We start from the raw sequence: 20,127 nt of genomic DNA, 5'->3' as shown, positions 1-20,127 counted from the left end.
TTTTATCTAATTTGTGAGTTTCCTGTAGACAAATTATATCGTACTTTTTGTTTCTTAGTAACAGAGCCTTGAATTTTATCCAGTTTTTCCCTAATCCGTTTATGTTTATCGACAGGATTGACAGCTTCATTTTGGAGGGTTTAGGAGTTGCTATTTCGTTCTTTCGCCCTTTTTCTTTTTCTTCTTCTTTTTCTTGGGTTTCCCTTCTGGTTGGGGCTTCCCTGTTGTTTCTGCTTCTTCGTCTTCTGAGTTTCTGTTTTTCAGTGTCCTTTCTGTTGCATCTGACATATCTTCTGTCTCGTCATTGATCTTCTTTTGAGACTTGTTTGATCTATTTCTCTTTTCGTCGTCAGTGTCGGACGAGCTGGAAGACAATTCTAGAGCTGCTTTAACTAGTGTGTCATGCAGGTCTTCATAGCAATCTTCGTTTTGTTTGTTATACGATAGGTACCTATCGTTATTTACATTTTCTCTGTTATTTTCCTCTTGCAAAACTTCTCTTTCTGTGTCTGTCTCTTCCTCTGGTTGTTCAATCTCTGTTTCGTCTATTTGGTTCATTCTCTCATTCTTATTTTCAATTGTGTCGTTCCTTTCTGTTACTGGTTTCCTTTGTATCAAAGGAACTGGTTTCCTTTGTAGCAAAGGAAAGTCAGTTTCTTTTTTCGGGCATCGCGTTTGGTAGTGACCAGTTTTCTGGCAGTATCTGCAGACTACTTCGTTCTCGCAATCATCTGCTTTGTGCCCACTTTCAAGGCAGTTTTGGCATCTCTCTTCCAAATCAAATGGGAGGAACACTTTGCTGTACCCAGCTAGCACGCCCACTTGGTATCCAGGTGGAATTTAAGTGGTTAGGTGGGATGGATGATCGGAATGGGTTAGTAACATGTAACCCACATCGAAACCAAGCGGGATTTCCATCCATAAAGATGCGTGGTTATACCATACCAATCCCAGGTAGATTGCAATAAGTCTCTTCTAATTGTACCTATCAATTTGAACTCGGGGGAGTTTTACTTGTTGAGTTTTTGATATCAAATCATCTTGAAACATGAGAAATCCACTTATGGAGGAGCTCAGATTTCCCATATATCACCCACACAGGAACCAACCTTATTTTCCATCAATGTTATTTGGTTTATTTCATCGAATAATAAAGGTGGTTCCATATGTAGTAAAGTTTTCTAGCTATCATGCTATCCCTGTTGGTTGCTCGAACCTCGAACATTAAAACCCCTACCATGCTTTACTTCGTCAATGAGATTTGAACTATTTAAAATTGACCGTTTGTCACACTGAAGTGAACTTAAATTTCCGTTGCTAGAGTAGCCTACTCAATTCCTCACAGCGTGCGGTATAATTTTCTTGCGTAGATCCCATTACCTTTATCCCTTATCTGTATCTATTATTTTTAACTTAGGATTAATTTTACTCGTAAAATTTCTGTGATCAAATAATTGGAACTTGTTATTTTCGTCAATGAAGAATGGTCGACTTTTCATACGGCTCCCACATGTGACCGAGTAGTTTTCCGAAATAGATGCTTCTAATATATTTTCCTACAGCAAGGTTTGTTCATCTATATAGTAAAGTCATATTATAATCGGTTTCCGATTTATTCATTTGCGATGCTGGTCGCTGGGACATTTCCAAATTGAATTTCACCACCATATGAATTGAATTCGGGTACTGGTGACGATAAGCGCCTAAGAATCGGGCGGCCTCGGTTCGACTCCCGTTGGAGGTTTGTCCGGGCTCCTCTTCTTGCGACATGAGACCCGAGAATGACTCGACGAAAGAATGCACTCACAAGTTATGGAAATCGCTAGCAAGGGCCGAGGCCTCGAAAATGATCAACATCGAGAGTAACTGTGACGGCGGGCACTCTAAGCCGAGGTAGATGTCAGTCTAAAAGACGGCAAGGCAACTGCGCATCGATCGGCATCCTCCTATCTGTTCATAACATCGCTTCTTATCGCATTGTACATTGTGTGTGTCTTGTTCAGTTGAAAATATAACTTAACGATTACACTTAAACAGTGATGATGGCCTCACTCACACACCGTAAAGGTTATTATATACTCGGATTACCGTATATATTGTTTGGTGTGAGTGAGTGTTGTTAGCAGGTATGTACAGTACAGTATACAATGTTAAAGTTGACTAACGAGTAGGGTTTACCTAACATCGCCTTAGCACATGTCTACATCGACTTCTAGGTGTCACTGCCACTGCCACAAGGACGGGGGTCGTAATATTGTCTTCGATATTAGCTTGGTGGGTTACCCACATGGTTCCCCAGAAAATACCTCTGTAATATGGGGCCAAAAATGTACGGTTCCCGATTGGTTTCACCAGCTGGTTACCACAATTCATCTCACCTTGATACCTTGTGGTACCCAAGTAGGCGTGCTACCTGGGTATGTTGTGCCTATTTTCAAGAATTGGGGAATGCTTCCTTTTTTGTAGTCTTCTATAGCAATTCTTCTAAAGCCGTTGTGCATACCTGTGTTTTTGTAGCACATCTTTTCGACAGTTCTTATTTTACCGCAATCGAAAGTTTCCAGATATTTTTCAAAATCCTCGTTGGTAATTTCGGCCGGCACGGCCCTCACATTGATGTATTTCCATGGTTTCTTTGGAAAATAGAGTTTCGCCTGAAGTGTGGCGTTACTCAATTTATTTTTGGCTTCGTTGTAGAATGCCTCTCTGGTTTCAATTTGTCCGTCACCGTTCGGTTTGAAAGTGATGTTGAAGGTTTTGCTACCATTTTGGAAGATGCATTCGTATTCGTTCGTGTATTTTTTCAAAACCTCATGGGTCTCAAGCCATTTCATTATTTCATCTTGCGTTTTGATCTCTTTGACTACCAGATCAAGCGATCTCGGCCTGTTCTCATTTTAAATCTCCATTTTCAGTATTTAGTGTGTTTCTCTATCCGTGTCCTGGACACGTCAGGGTCCCGATTCTGGTATTCTTACAGATATCAGTTCGCATTAATGGCAGGGCTGCTTCGCATTAATGGCAGGGCTGCTTCAGGCTCCGGCTACCAGTCCTCAAATTTACGGGAATTCCCGAACCGCTCTGTTGAATTCTTAAATCCTATTGTTTTTAGTTGCCTACGTCAGATGCGTGATTGTTTTCTGTGTGTCTCCGAACAATGGGTTCGAATATTTCGCAGCTAGCTATTTGCTTGGCTAGCCGGTATTTCAGCTACCTGACTGAATTTTGGTCTGACCGAAAAGAGTTTTTGTTTGAAACTGTTCCGATTTTCGCAGAAGTATTCTAAACCTATCGAGACACACCTACAAAGCTGTATCCGAGATTGTGTCGGAAGCTTTTTAAACAGATGTTTTTGTATTACAGGATCCGATGCAATGAATAGCCGTAGGGTTTACCTTCGGCACTATGTCTGCTCTCAGAAAGCTACGGAAGGCAGTGCAGCTCACGGAGCTGTATCCCACCACCTGTGTACTGCTTGTACTACTGTTAATGTCACCTACTCAACAGCAAGTGCGGTTACTATCTGTGCTTCGGTAGATCGGGTACGTCTGGTACGGCAGTGATCTGAGCACGACGGTACGGCAGTAATTTATATATGTTAGGCACGGCAATTAGTTCCTAGGCACGATGGTGTGACATATACGTCTGGTACGACAGTTCTATTTAGGCACGGCTTACGACAGGCACAACGGCACGGCGACGGCACGGTGGAATATAGTTCTAGGCACAGCAGATACAACGGGTAAGGCAGTTAGTCTAACTGCGCAGCGCAGGTGTAACTAGGTCTGCTATAACAATGTATCAACGATACCAGATCTTTGTATTCTGAAAAACAGCTAAAAGACAGCACGTCCTGACACGCCTCTTTACAACCAAATCTGCACGGATTCTGCACCAAATACCCCAATGTGTATCTTTGCCTTAATGTAGTTACTACTCCGTCTTTCACCTTACTGGTTAAAACGGTTCCTAGGTAAGTCGCACCACCAAAAAAACTTTAGGCCAGTGGTTCCCAACCTTTTTCGGTGGCAGGGCCAAATTTGGAATTTCAGAGTACGACCGGGGCCGCACAAATACCAAGGCAATGAAAGGAACCGAAAATGGTCACCAAAATATGAAAATTGGCATTGTTCCGATCATTCGCTTGACGCCTTTGGCCATTGTGTTGCCGCGTTCCCGTTGTTCGGAACAATCAACCTTTGCTGGCTATTTCGGAGTAGTTTTATTGCCATGCCGAGATTTCAATTCGTATTTATGGAATCGGTGCGACACTTGCTTTCGATAAACACCGACATATCAAATTATTCGGTCGCGAGTAGGGCTGGGCAAAACCGAGTACCTGAGTGATTCGATTCTGAATCACGTAAAACGCTTCGAGTCGAGTCGAGTATTCGAGTATCACTCATTATGACGTCACAACAGAATATAATATGTCAAAGTTTAAAAATGTACCTTTTATCTCACCACAAAGAATATAATGCCTGTTATCAGTCACATTAAAGACACTTTGGTATTTTTTCGACCATACCGATTTCATTTCTCTTGTTGACAATGTTGTGGAATGATGATGACTTTTAAAATGTGTTATTTCCAGTAACGTTCGTAGCTTCGTACTATGTCTCGTAGGCTGCGACACGGCCAATCAAGGTTTCAAGGCTTCCTCAGTGGAAAATGGTATCAAAACTATAATTCTCGATAGTAAATTAACTTTTAGGTATGAGGAGCGCATAATTTCAGTACTCGAAAAACTCATCTTTTACTACTCGACTCGAATCATTACAATTAATACTCGATTCAGATTCGAGTACTCGAATCATTGTGCCCAGCCCTAGTCGCGAGCTACAGGACTACCAATTATGTTGCTTTTTGCCGGCTAAGCAGTACGCATCTCGGCGTATTCAATCGTGAGTCACTTGTTGCACATCTATCCGGTAATTAGTTATCAATAACCAGGGCCGTAACAGCACTTCGTCAGCCCCCCCCCCCCCGAAAAAAAAAACATTTCTCTTGGGCCCCCCATAGGATGATAACAGAACTACAGAATTTCGAAGCCCCCACACCCCCTCAGGCTAGATGGCTGTTTACCGCTATTTATCATCTACATTGTGTGTCCATTTTAGGCAGCTTCTCTCGACTGATCGCGCGAGGCGCGAAAAAATTCTATAATTCATGATTGAATCGGTCAATATAATCGGGAATTGCATGTATATTGGTATCAATTTTTATCCTCCCTCTGCTCACGTAATCAGATTGACCGGTTGAGCCGAGTGAGTTGTGTTTGAAAAGGTAGGGCCAGTCAATAATAATTAAACATCTTCGGGCGTATACCCGCTGGCAGGAACCAAGCAGCACTTCGTCAGGCCCCCCGAAACACTTAGGTCTTGAGCTTACATAGGGTGATAAACCGACCCCTCGTGCCGTTGTCTGCTTCTGCCACGAAATCAGGATCCCCGTTTAGTGAACCAGCGTGGAGCACGAAAATTTTCGATAAATCAAAATAAAATAGGTCAATAAGATCGGAAATTGCATATATATTGCTATCAATTACTTGTCCTCTCTGCTCACGTAATCAGATTTACTGGTAGAGCTGAGTGAGGTGTCTTGGAAACTGTAGGGCCCGTAAATAATAATTGAACATATTCGGACGGGCGGACCCGTTGGTACGACTTCGTTAAATGATGTTATTTGTTATTTCGTGACCTCCAGTCTGCTATATCAAGAAATATAGAATCGCCCAAACATACTGAACTAAAAGATGCACACGATTTCAAATTGGAAGTTCTTTCCCTGCACATAATTCTTCATTGCGGGATGGTAGCCTATTTGTCTCGTGACGTTCAGATTGCCAAGACAGGAATCTTCCGTGCCACTGTCGAGCAGGTTCTTCTCTACGGAATAGAAGCACTCACGCTGACAGAATAGCTGGCTAAGACACTCAGCGCCAACTACGATGGACTCCTCCGCTACGCACTCGGCATCCACCACCCGGAGCACATATCCACCAATGCTCTGCGCAAACTCACAAAAACAGTCCCATGCCGTTTGCTGTCTGCTGAACGACGCTTACGCTTAATCGGTCATCTAGTGCGGCATCAAGACGATCAACCAGCCGCCGCCATCATCAACCACATTCCGACGGAGCCATGGCGCCGAGGTGGCTGGAATAGAACCACATGGCGCTCAACAATAGAGACCGAGCTAGCGCAACGCGGGCTATCGCTCGAAGACGCCCACGACCGCCCACGATGGAGGCGCTTAATAAGGGCCCAAAACTCATTATCTTGATGTTCATTTGTTTCCTGTTTTCTTTTGCCCTTTTATTTAATTGAAAGCCGATATATATATATATATAAGACAGGAACATTCGGCGCCAATCATTTACGCGCCTATGGTCATCTATAGCTATATGTATTTTGAATATACATAACGAAGTTTTCGGTCAGCTTAAGGGCAGTCCTTTTCCGCCAAGGTTTTCTCGTTGCTGATCGTTCAGGTACACTACTTGCAGTAATATGTTACACGGCCTAAAACTTTATATGTCTTCGTGCGTCGTGGCTCGGTAATGGCCAACGCCGATATGCCCACTTCTATAAATCTTGCGTATTTTATCTTGGTCGAAGAGTACCCGATAATTAAGGTACTTGGAAACTTGAAATCGCGCGCACGCCAAAAATCTTTAAAAAAGTTGCATAGCATTTCATAAAATACGCTATAATTTATGCTAATTCACTAAATAATTTTGGGCCCCATTCGAGCTCGCTCCCCCGGCAGTTACGGTCATGTCAATACCTATATCGATACCTATATCTATATCTATAGGTACTGCCCGTTCAACTGGAAAGTTGGGGCACATTGCATTGAAACAGCAGTGACATAATCTTAGCAGTCTACTCACAACTTTCCTGCAATCCTAATTGAAAACTCCAGACTCCAAGCCAAGCAAGAGTATTTTATAAATATATATTTTTTTCATAAATCGATTTCTCAATATTTTTGTGGGGGCCGCATGCGGCCCTCAGGGCCGCGGTTGGGAATCACTGCTTTAGGCCAATAAAAATCACGTCTTGTCCAAGTTTTATTTGTATAGCAACGTTTGCCACAGCGGCAAATCCACAACTAGTATTATATCTGAAAAAGAATCTAGAAGACACCTGCCTCAACAAGAGATGCGATATTATTTTTTTTTTTTTTTAGGGGTAACCTGGAGGAACCGCAGTAAACCTCCACCCCGTCACGCTTGCGGCAGCCCATGTGGCACTACACCACCGGACTATTTGCCACAAGCGCCCGTAATAGGTCACTTAAGAGTCGTAGGACTCGAAAGCTTCCATCTCAGGTTGCTTCCGTTTGTTTTTTACCTTCAAAAGTTTCTCTTCCTTTTTTAGGTGCAAACGGCTGTCACAAGTAGGCTTTGGCTGGGGGCGTCTGCGGAGGCTTGTCCCGCCGCCACCATACTTGTGACTGGGATACTGCCCCGTCAAGCGGTTTCAGATCCCGGGTTTGAATATGAAGGTCAAGGGCCATACTCTTCCAAGGTGTGCAAGTGATTGGAAGTATCGGTTGTACCACGAGGGTTTCGCACCGCCCAGCGTCCAGTAAGGCGATGCTTATTTTTTTTTTAGGGGTAACCTGGAGGAACCGCAGTAAACCTCCACCCCGTCACGCTTGCGGCAGCCCATGTGGCACTACACCACCGGACTATTTGCCACAAGCGCCCGTAATAGGTTTGAATAGTAAGTAAGATCGTTTTGTTGGGACCATGAATTTACTTTGGCGATGTTAGCCCGGTGTTTCTTGAAGACACACTATTTGCCATTTTTCTGTATGTAAGAAGCGCTTTTGCTTGAACCAGTGCCTTCTTGTGCCATTAATGTTGATCGATATGATACTAATATCCATCGCCATCGCTTAGTCGGGTGGGGGTTGTTGCATTGTTAGTGTTTAGGTTTTTCGCTTTCACCAAGTTTTTTCTTTGCTTGGTGTCGTGTGTAGATGGTTGAGTTTGTAGAGGCTCGGCTTTCTTCTTTGCGTTTGTTGGGCGAGGGCGCACTAAAGAATTCTTCGTGCGTGAAGGTGCTGCAGCCCTTTGGTTTTGATTTAGGGTTTTCATCGTTTTTCGGGTTTGACCCGGTTTCTGGTATTTCGCTTCTGTTGTTTTTTGGGGTTTGGCTCTCTTGTGTTAGGCTTTCATCCTCTGATGTTATATATATATATATATCGACTTTTCAATTAGATAAATAAAAATGAAAAAGGCAAAAGAAAACAGGAAACAAAAAAACATCAAGATAATGAGTTATAGGCTCGTATTAAGCGTCTCCAACGTAGGCGGTCGTGGGCGTCTTCAAGCGACAGCCCGCGTTGCGCTAGGTCAGTCTCCATTGTCGAGCGCCATGTTTTCCGATTCCAGCCACCTCTGCGCCATGGCTCCGTCGGAATGTGATTGATGATGGCGGCGGCTGGTTGCTCCGTCTTGATGCCGCACTAGATGGCCGATTAGGCGGAAGCGTCGTTCAGCTGCCAGTAGACGGCATGGGACCGTTCCTGTGAGCTCTCGCAATGCATTCGTGGATATATGCTCCGGATGGTGAATGCCGAGTGCATAGCGGAGGAGTGCGTCATAGTTAGCGTCGAGCGTCTTAGCCAGCTTCTCTGTCAGCGTGAGTGTCTCTATTCCGTAGAGAAGAACCTGCTCGACAGTGGCACGGAAGATACGGGTCTTGAGCTGGGTTGAGGCACTTGAATGGAAGAGGCTATGTAGCCGTCTTGCCGCGCCCCAGGCCTTTGCTCGCCTCGCCTTGAGCGCTTTTCCAGAGTCGGCGACGTCAATACCGAGGTACACAAAACTCGTTACATACTTGAGATCGATTTCTCCCAGTTGAATCGGTGTCGCGTTCTTCGGTAGAGCTGGTATGGCCAGAACCTCAGTCTTCTTGGCGTTGATCTGGAGTCCAACGAGAGCGGCGGCGGCCTCTAGCTGGTTAATGAGGCGCTGTGCCGATGCGGTGTTCGGGGCAAGCAAGGCTAGGTCGTCTGCGTAGGCAAGAATACCTACGTGTATTGCCTCGCGAGTCGTACGCGTGCGCGTTCCTTGCCGTGGCCGCCATTCAAAGAAGTTCGTATTATCCGGGAAGGCCGTTCGCAGGACGAAGTCAAGGATGACCACGAACAGGAATGGTGCCAGGGTGTCACCTTGAAGCACACCAGCCGAAGTGTTGAAATCTCCGCTTGGGCCGTCATCTGTTCGGACTCGCGCTCGTGTGTCAGTGTAGAGGGCCATAATGGGGTACGTTATCACCTCAGGAATTCCGTAGAATCTGAGGATCTCTGCCATGGCTGGGCGCGAGACCGAGTCGAAGGCTTTCGCGAAATCAACGAAGACGGCCACAACATTCTTTTTGCGTGAGCGACAGGTGTCAATGATTGTGCGCAGTGCCAGGATGTGCTCTGTAGTACCGCGAGATGGTCGAAATCCATTCTGAGCATTCAGGAGCTTGGTAGAGAGTTGCTCACGTATGCGAAGGAGCGATACTCGGTCGAACAACTTGGCAGCGGTCTGCATCAGGGAGATGCCTCTGTAGTTCGCTGGGTCACTCGCAGCGCCTTTCTTGTAGATAGGGACGATTTCGCTCTCGAGCCACTCTCTGATGTTACAATGGCTAGAGCGCCCACGCTCAGGGAGTCATTGTCTGGGTCTTGCCTAACTGTCGTGTTGGCTTCTGATTTGGAGCGTTCAGAAGCTTCCTCGATTTTCTTGCTCATGTTGGGGAAGGGGTTTCCAAAGAGGTCAAGCTCGTCTCCTTCCGATTCCTCCGCTGCCACCCCTTCTGTCTCATTTTCGTCGTTCGAGATTGCCGCCCTCTGGCCGCAGGGTATAGTCTCCGACTCCTGTGCAGTGGGGCTATTCTCTTGACTCTGGTGTGTCAAGGTTTCAGAGTCTGGCTGTTGGTTTTTCTCTGTATCTATGTCTTCTATTACTGGGCTGTTTCTCGGAGGTATGGGTGGTGGAGGTACTCTTTCTGGACAATTTTCCCTTCTATGGCCGCTTCTCTTACACTCCATGCAGGTTGTTTCATTTGGGCAGTTTCTGGCGCTATGCCCAGTTAGGAGGCATTTGTAGCACCTCTCATTTTCGTGGTCGGATGGAAGATATACCTTACAGGGTGCCTTCCCTAGGTAAATGAAGGGCGGTATCTTTCCTTCTATGTAATTTTCTACCAAGATCTGGCGGTAGCCGTTCTGCATGTGTGTGCCTTTGTGGTAGATTGTCTTGATTTCTACTATCCGTCCGCAGTTATATTTTTCGAGTTTATTTCGGATTTCGTTTTCTTCAACCTCAGTGGGTACCGCCCTTATGTTTATCTTAGCAGTCGGCTTCCTTGGCAGTTGAAGATATAGTTTACCGTGCGTTGTGTTTATGCCTTCACTCGCTTGGTAGAGGAAGGTTTGCTTCAGTTGTTCAATGTTGTTGTTCTTTTCAAAGGTCAGGTTGTACGTGTTCTTTCCGATTTGAAAGATTGAGAGATGATTTTGTTTGTATGTGTTCCCAGCTGAGGGTGTTTTGTTACTGCTTGTATTACATCTGTTGTATTCGTTTCAGTGGGTGCAAGGATGTCTAGAGATCTCGGTCTTTCCCCATAGGTTACTCTCTGTGTCTCTTGTTCCTGGCGAAGTGCGCACGCATAAGCCATCTCACTGAATCTCTGCGCGTTGGCGCGTATATGCTAGTCTAGTTCTAGCTGTGTATAGGCGTCTAAGTATCGCCTATTCGCAGCTGCGTTGCTCTTGTTGCAGCATGCGTGTTTCTGCAGGAGAATTCTATACTTTCCGCTTGCTGCGAAGCGCTGTGTTCCCCCGCTTTACAAGGCTAGCAAGAGTTGAAACTGCAGTATCAAAGGGCGTTGTCTAGACGCACAAAGCGATACTACAGTATCGGAAGATGTCTGGCGGCTGACGTCAGACAAAGAGGTGACAAGCGGGCAAGAAGGTAAAGTCTCTCGACGCCTCAAGGGAGAGACGTGAGAGAAGAGAAAGTAGAGACTTGTCTCGAGAGAGAGTCAAGTCTCTAAAGAAAAGACTCGACAAGTTCTGACTCACGCGGTCGAGTCAGAACCTGAAGAGAATAGACCCCGACTAGAGTTGACTCACTAAGACGAGTCAAGCTCTAGTGGAGGTAGAAACAGACTCCTTAAGACTTGACTCACGAAGACGAGTCAAGTCTCAGGAGGGAGGAGTGATGAGTCTGAAGGAGACTCGAAGGTGAAACGGAATTTTTTTTTTTTCGGTGACCGCAGTCATCCCAATTTTATTCCGAAAGAATTGCAATACAGGAAAAATCAAATTATATATATATTTTATCTATGTTCATTCACACTTCAGCATTCAGAAAATATCAGTCACAGTATATTCAATCACGCGCACATACATACCAAACCATTCACACAATTGCAATTCTCCGGTCCAGGTTCCAGGTTCCATCATCATCCTCATCGTCATCGTCCACATCAGGTTCGTCATCATCATCCACGGCGTCTGCATCGTCGTCCTCCGTCGCTGCCGTTTATCTGTCGTCAACCATCCTTTTTCCATCATTCAAGGTTTTTGCCAACTTGTTTCCGTTCGATATCGTAATTTGGTTTTGTTGTGAGTTCCTTTTCGAATTTTGTTGCTTCTTAGTATCGAAGTTATAATTTGCGGTTTATTTATCTTCTTTCTTCAGTTATTTTCCAGTTGCGTTGTTAGATTTAGTGTTAAAACTCCATGATTTGTCTCGCCTGACTGAGTATCGATCTAGATTTCGCTTCCGATTGTTCTCACGAATGAGAACAATCAGCGATGCCGAGTTGTATTCTGAGACAATCGAAATCTGCGTTTTCCGACAATCGACATTTCTTGATCTATTTTGGTCATAATTTCTATAGTTTTAGTCCAAAATCTATTTTAAAGTTATTAAATTGTTGGCCTAATCATTATCTATCTTTTGATGTTACTTTTATTGATAAGTTCTGAGATAAAATTTCTGAGTACCGGTACTGGTAGTCTGCGTTATCTGCTTGTAGAAAGCTGCTACCATATCTGTTTCCCTAAATCTAAGTATTTTCTTCTATCAAGAACGCTAGTTCGTTCTTGAAAAGAGTTTCTTCATTTGAATTATCAAATATCTGTATTCTTTTCAGGATTTTTTCAAAATCCTGTCGACTGCTGCTTTTAAGACCGAATTATAATTTGTCACTTTTTGGTTAATTCTATCGAGGCCGAATTTTCTTTTTAGTATTTCTGTTTTGGTTATGCTTATTATAGTCCAATCGGGTTTATTTTTCTTGCAGTCATTATAAAATATGGCGTCTTTTGTCATATGTTTTTGCTGCATCAATCCTTTGATTTTCTCGAAAATATCTTTGGCAAATCTGCAATTTAGCAGTATGTGCTCTAGATTATCTTCTTTGTGGCCACAGAACTTGCAGTCAGTTATGACTGTTCTCTGTGACCCTATATTGAGTATATTCTTTCTCTTGATTTGGTCACCTAAGAAGTAGCCCTTTGCAGCCACCCTTAGGTTTGTCACCCTCTCCTCATTTTTTATAAGATTTCTGTTTTCGTTGTCTGTTAATATATTATCCCAGTTGACCTTCTTTCCTGTTTCTAGGAAAGTTTCTGGGAGTTTCAGTGCATTTTTATTTCTAATTCTTTCACATATATCTCTGTGTTCTGCTTCCTTCCAATTCATGTCACTCCACTCCAGCTTGTGTGCTGTATTGAGTATATTAATCCATTCTTTAGTGACGTAGTCACTATGAGGCATCGAATTGGTGTAGAGTTTTGTATTTATGCTTTTGAGCTTTGAGCCCAAGACATATATTGCCTCATGGTGCCAGAATTCTTTCGGCTCCGTTAGATTCTTCAATCTAACTTGCAAGCCTCTATCTTGCTTTTTAGGCAAGTTATTTTTAATTTTCCCATTCTTTCTCTGGCGAGTAGGCGACTTCTCCCCATAGCCTCAATTTTCTCTGGAGCCCAGAGAAGCTTGAAAAGGAGTGTCTCCAATTGATGTTTTGTTCTTTCAGGGACGTCCACAATTCTTGCATTATGGATGATCTTCGATGCTGCCAAGCTATTTATGACGACCGCTTTGCCGAACCAGGTAAGATTTCTTTGTTGATAGGTGTGTACAATTTTCTTTATTTGCTCTAATCTTTTGTTCCAAGTTAAATTTATATAATTCTTTCCAAATTTTTGGCCTAATATTTCTGTTGTTTGAGTGACGTACTGTTTGTATTCATCTTTTTGGATTAATTCGGTGCTTAATATTTCGGTTTTTCTTTTGTTAATTATTTGTCCTGTAGCTTTGGCGAACCTTTCTAGGTCATTGAAGACTGCTTCTACGGATTTTTCGTCTGTTACAATTGCAGTCAAATCATCCGCATACTGCTGCAGGCGCAATTCCTGCCTGCCTATTTTTTGCCCCCTAATTTTTTCGTTAGCCATGATCTTCCTGGCTAACGGATCTGCCGCCATCGCGTATAAACACATGCTGAGGGGGCATCCTTGTCGAAGCCCCCTGCTTATTGCTATTTCATTCGTTAGCTTTCCATTAAGCTGCACTTGGCTATGCGATTGACTGTATAATTTTTTTATCAATCTGCGTATACCGTATGGTACACCATAGGATTCGAGGATTCTATGCAGGAATCCATGGTGAACCCTATCAAAGGCCTTCTCCTGGTCTATTGATACCACAATCAAGTCTGTTTTTTTTCTGTATGAATGATCAAGTGCTGCTTTTATGTTCCTTAATATGTCTGATATCTGTCTATTTCGAATCCCGCATTTTTGTGTATCTAGTATTAAGTCTTCAGTGACTATTTTCAATCTATTTGCCAATATTGCAGTTAGTATCTTATAGTCCAAATTTAATAATGTAATTGGCCTCCAATTTTCTAGTTTTTGTGAATCTCCTTTTTTATAAATTAATTTGATTATTCCGTTATTCCATGACTTGCAGGTATCTCCCAGAAATATTGCGTTGTTGTAGATTTCTTCTAGGTGATCTTTGAGATCCGCCCAGAATGTTAGGTAGAAGGCCTTTGTAAAACCATCGCTGCCTGGCGTCAGTAGTATATATGGTCGGTCGTGACTTGGTGATTTTTGCATGGGGCTCTTATGGGTGCGGCGGTGACCTGCCTGAAAACTCGTGGTGATGACCCCACCCTTTTAGACCCCCCTTGTGGTGGTGACCTGCCATTGTTTCTTATGGGTGCGGTGATGACACCACCCTTTCAGGTATAGGCTGCGGCGATGATATACCTTGAAAACTCGTGTTGGTGACCCCACCCTTTCGGTATAGGCTGCGGCGATGACCTGCCATGGATTGTTTGGTAGTGAACTAACGTTGTGGGTATAGGCTGCGGCGATGACCTGCCATGGATTGTTTGGTAGTGAGTGAACTAACGTTGTGGATATAGACCGCGGCGATGACCTGCCTGTCATGTATTCTTACGCGGTCTCTTGTGACTCTCCATGTGTTCTTATGGGTGCGGCCGTGATTCGCCCTTTCGGGTATAGTCAACTCTCGCGCTGTGTTGAAGAAGTATCAGGAATAGTAAATAGTCACGTGATTGATTCTTAGTTAATGTGTATATTACAAATTATTAAATATGACCGATTCGAGTTAATCCCAACGTTTACGGTGAGTACGACAATGATATATCGTTATTCTTATGGCGGAGGTGGCATGCGGCTATTGTGTCTTATGGAGGCGGCCGTGAATCGCCCTTTCGGGTATAGGCATCTCTCGCCCGGTGTTGAATATGTATCAAGTAAATAGTCATGTGATTGGTCCAAATTACGGCGAGTACGACAATGATATATCGTTATTCTTATGGACGCGGCGATGATTCGTACTTTCGGGTATAGACTGCGGGCGGAATGTCGTACTTTCAACAAAAAAGGCGTGAAAATAGTTTGCAAAATCTAGGAATTACTGTCATGGTAATGTTTGAGTAATTAGATTACCCCAGTGCCGGCGCAGACGGCGATTCGAATACCAACAATAACCACGCTCACAAACTAACACTTCAAATAGGTGTGAAATATATAACAAACCCCGCAATCACTGACAAGATAATGTCTCGGACATAACCATCTTTCGCGACTTGGTGTTACAGGCATATCGATCACTCACGCGGTGAAATTTTAGTAAGCAGTTTGGCACAGAACTTGATTTCACTCGTAAGATTTAATAAGTACCGACTAACAGAACCGCCAATGTCGGTAACTTGAATGGCGACAAATTGTCACTTATTGCTGCTCTAACCCTAAACCTTTGTGAAGTGAACGCTTATTCAAAAGGGTGTGATATCATTTTAAAATCCAACGACCACTCACCGGATAATACTTCAGACATAGCAATCCCTCATACCCGCTCACAAGGTAATATTTCGGTAATTAGTTTGTCACAGAACCGGCGTAGACGGTGATTCGAAAACCAACAATTTGACGCTTTCTGGTGGTCGCTATATGTTTTGACACTTCGAACAGTGGCTGACTTTAGTTGCACGCTAAGAATTATGAGAATATTCAATCAATGTGTCAATTTGTCAACTTGAAATGAAACTTACTACACAACTCAAGTTGATTCGTATCTGAATGTGTTAATTCGGTACAATTCTAATTATTTTGAGAAATCTTTTGATTCGACCGTAACCCGAATATTACTGACGCCGACTTTCAGCCGCATCGAATTATTCGCACATTCCGCGCCGCTGTTTTCACACTTATAGAATCAATACCAACTATAACTCTACAAGAATCAAGAATCACAAGTATGTACATTATACAGTTATTGTCTTTATCAACACGAAATCATTGTCTTTATCAACACGAAATCAAACTCTTAACAAAAACACGCAACTAATCATTTGCCAGCTCTAACATTATCAAAAAATTCCAGTATTGGTGATTGAAAATCCTCGAGTCCTTATTATCAAAAAGGTTGTAGTACGGTGTCGGAATCCATTCGCGAGATGTTCTATAGGTAAATTGAGGTAATCCAAAATGAAATATCTCGACTTTGGCATAGTGTGAATTGAAATAGGATTGACAAACATGACTAACAGCTTTCAACCCAGTCATATTTAGAGATTATATGCACATTGATTCGAAACAAGTAATGAAACATTACAACTCTATGACATCTCAACATTTTAAGATCTTGCCATCAACAAAAGAGTAAAATACAAAAACCTTGTCAAGTCAATCCGTTTGTAACTCACCGAACCAAAGCAAAAAGTGTCCATACGAAAAGTAGACAAGACTACGCAAGTAATCACTACAACCCACAAACATATCAAGTTCGCTTTTAGGCATATACTATTTACTTGATACATATTCAACACCGGGCGAGAGATGCATATACCCGAAAGGGCGATTCACGGCCGCCTCCATAAGACACAATAGCCGCATGCCACCTCCGCCATAAGAATAACGATATATCATTGTCGTACTCACCGTAAACGTTGGGATTAACTCGAATCGGTCATATTTAATAATTTGTAATATACACATTAACTAAGAATCAATCACGTGACTATTTACTATTCCTGATACTTCTTCAACACAGCGCGAGAGTTGACTATACCCGAAAGGGCGAATCACGGCCGCACCCATAAGAACACATGGAGAGTCACCAGAGACCGCGTAAGAATACACGACAGGCAGGTCATCGCCGCGGTCTATATCCACAACGTTAGTTCACTACCAAACAATCCATGGCAGGTCATCGCCGCAGCCTATACCCACAACGTTAGTTCACTACCAAACATTCCATGGCAGGTCATCGCCGCAGCCTATACCGAAAGGGTGGGGTCACCAACACGAGTTTTCAAGGTATATCATCGCCGCAGCCTATACCTGAAAGGGTGGTGTCATCACCGCACCCATAAGAAACAATGGCAGGTCACGACCGATAGGGGGGTCTCAAAGGGTGGGGTCATCACCACGAGTTTTCAGGCAGGTCACCGCCGCACCCATAAGAACCAATGGCGCGTCACGACCGATCTATACTACTACTGGCGTCTTGCCGTTGGCCATGTCTTTCAAGGTTTCTTTTATCTCTTCCTGGGTTACATATTGTCCGAGGAGAACGTTATCCTCCTCTCGCAATTTAACCTCTTTTATTAATTCCATGAATTTTTCTTGCCCTTTCTCGTCAACACTGGCTTCAGCCTTCCACAGGTCACTGTAAAAGGCAGACTCGTCTTGTGATTTCTTCTGGTTCTGTTAATTTTTCTCCTTGCTTGTCAAGGACTGTATTTATTTTCTGTAGTTCATTTCTTTTCTTTAATCTATTGAAGAAAGACTTGGTTGGCTTCTCACCCACTTCTTTGTCTTTTATCTTAGCCTTGACTGTTATGAATTCGAGCTTATTCCATTCTATCATTTTTAGATCATTTTGTAGAATGGTTTTGCTCATTATATCTCCTTTTTCATCTGCGATTTCTATCTTTTTGACTAGTTCTTTGATCTTTTTTTTTCTGCTTTACCTTCAGCAATCTCGAAGGCTTGTAAGGCAGTTTTTATTTTAGCTTTCAGGTCGTCCCACCACGCTGAGATGTGAGTATAGTTGTGTTTATTCATTTTCATAGTATGTATTATATCTCTGATGTTGCTTTTGGTTTGGTCTTTGTCAAGAATTGATTCATTACACATCCAAGTTCCTTTACCCCATCTGTTTTGTTTATTGTTGCCAATTTTAATTTCCATTAAGTACGTATGGTCTGAAACAGGATTTGTTTTACACAGGCACCTGGATATATCTTTATCCAAGAGATTGGAAGCATACGCATTGTCTATGCGTCGCTCTTGGTCTCGCGTTTTCTTGGTGAAGAGTCTCTTATACGGGTGTCTGGAGCGATACACGTCCTGGCACCCATGTATTTCAGTGAAATCTTTCCATATGTTGGCTGCCAAAGATCTTTTGAAGTTTCGATTAATTTTTGCATCCAATTTGTTTATAATTTGGTTAAAATCCCCTACTATCAATGTTCGTTCTCCTGCTTCTTTGGTGTTATTTACTAGGTTCTTATAAAAGTCGGTGTTGTTTCGAAATTCCCGGTGGTGCGTATATGTTCCAAATTTCCAAGTTGTCATTATCTTTTTTAAATGTGATTTTTTGCACTCTATGTTCTATGATAATATCACCTGAGATGTCATAATCTTGTTTTAGAATTGATTTCACTAATATCAGGGTACCCTGACAGTAATTTTTTTCCCAACATCCTCGTCTCTCCAGGTGTCGTGTAGGTCTAGACAATTGGTGTACATGTCATAGTCATTACCTGCACACCAATCATCCAGTTTGCCCTTTTCTATCCTATGTACCTCTTGGAGGCACATTATATCTATGTCGTAACCAGTTAGCAGCCGAATTATTTTATCCCAATGTATCCTAAAACCATTTACGTTAAGTGATATGACCTTGAGCTCCATTTTTAATTACTGTTTTGACGAGTTTGCTTTCCTTTCTCTAGATCTGCTGATGCTAGGAGATTTCGTGACGTTCCTTTTCTTACTATCTGTTCTCTGATGTTCATTCGATTTTCTTCCCTTTCTTTTTTCAGCTCTACTTCTGACCTCTGTGAAGTCGTCTGCGTTTGTGTCATTTTCTTCTAATTGCTTGTTTGTTTTTTCTTCGTCATTTTCCTCTACGTCCTCCTGTTTTCCTTCCTCTTCCGAATCTGATCCGGATTCAGATAGATCCAGCTCTTCGGCCACCTCTCGGATTTTTTGAAATATTTCATTTTGTTTAATTTCCTGTCTTTCCTGCTGTGTTGCAGTTTCTTGTTTTTGCTTGTTTTCTGTTATTTTTGTGATGGCTTTAATCGCCGGGAATTCCTCTTTCAATTTGTCGCAATCGGTTCTTTCATGTCCTTCTTCTCGGCAGTAGCTACAGAGAAGTGTTTTACATGTTGCTGCCAGATGACCTGGTTGGTTACATTTGCGGCATTTTTTTTCTGCCATAGTTTCTTTTACATATGTTGGTTCGAATACTTTACAGGAAGCGCCGTCAATTCTGATGAAAGGAGGCAGCATCCCAGGCTTATATTCCGCAATTGCAATGGATCTGAATCCGTTGTAGAGATTCGTGCCTCTGTGGTACATTTTGCGTATTCCAACGATTATACCTGCTTGGTACTGGTCTATTGCTTTCGCAATTGTCTGATTACTAGCCTCAAGAGGGCACCGCTCTTATGTTGACGTAAGTCGGTAGCGCTCTGGGCGCTTGTATCTGATACTTCTTCCCATTTAGATTGAATTCGGTACCCTCCGCCAGTAGCGCATTTTTGGCATCCTCATTAGTCAATGTTATGTTGAATGTATCTTTTCCTATCTGGAAGGCTGCTTCCAGATTGGTCTTGTGTTTTTGCAGTCTTGCATTTCTGTCAAAGATGTCTATGACATCTTTGATTGTAGTTGTCTCATCCCCTATCAAGTCAATAGACAATGGTCTGCGACCATGAGATCGAGGTACTTCCATTTTTCAATTCTGATTCCTGTTTTCAGGTTTTACAATTTTGAATTCGATACGCGGTGTTCGGGACATACGATAGTGCCCTTTTCTTGATTTATAGGCCTATTCTGATAAGAACTATGCCTTTCTTTGTTAACATTTGCAGTGTCCGCTACATCTCGGCATGCATGACCTACTGTAGGCTATGCACGGGCGGGATGAGGGTGAGGTCGTGGGCTTCTTTTTCTATTTTTTCTTCATGATTTATATTCTCTCCTGATGCTGTCAAGGATATCCTCAAGGTGGTCTTGTCCCTGGAGTCTTGTTCTTGTTTCCAGTCTTTGTAGTACTGATCTTTCAATCCACTTGTAGCCCAATTTTATTCCTTCAAACTTCGTCTTGTTTCTAGCCATCCATGTGGCTTGTTTGTACATTGTGGTTATTTTCATGAGTGCCGCCTCTTGGGTATCTGTGATGTTTCCCTCTGTATGCATATCGATGATCATTTGGATCTCGGCTGGCTGAGTTCTCTGATTTGTCACCTTGCTCCAAGCACCTACTAATTTCCGTACGACTTTGGCTGTTTGCTCGCATTTCAAGAAGAGGTGGGTGTGCGTTTCGGT

At 43.0% G+C, this 20,127-nt stretch overlaps 2 long non-coding RNA genes across 2 annotated transcripts in view; one reads left to right on the top strand and one right to left on the bottom strand.

Moving 5' to 3' along the window:
• Positions 1–6,998, bottom strand: part of LOC145442727 (uncharacterized) — a 309,441-nt gene extending 302,443 nt beyond the window's left edge. The window contains exon 1 of the long non-coding RNA XR_013916143.1: positions 6,824–6,998. This is a non-coding gene — a long non-coding RNA (uncharacterized LOC145442727). The remainder of the gene's footprint in view (positions 1–6,823) is intronic.
• On the top strand, positions 2,853–3,776 carry LOC145443651 (uncharacterized). The gene is made up of 2 exons (XR_013916501.1): positions 2,853–2,986; positions 3,026–3,776. It is a non-coding gene; the product is annotated as an uncharacterized LOC145443651 (long non-coding RNA).
• Positions 6,999–20,127: the final 13,129 nt, after the last annotated feature.

The sequence above is a fragment of the Botryllus schlosseri genome, chromosome 7, assembly GCF_051294905.1.
Source record: "Botryllus schlosseri isolate E-star chromosome 7, Bs_hap1, whole genome shotgun sequence".
Taxonomy (NCBI): Eukaryota; Metazoa; Chordata; class Ascidiacea; order Stolidobranchia; family Styelidae; genus Botryllus; species Botryllus schlosseri.
The sequence above is the reverse complement of the archived record's forward strand: the minus strand, read 5'-3'. Positions and strand labels throughout refer to the sequence as shown.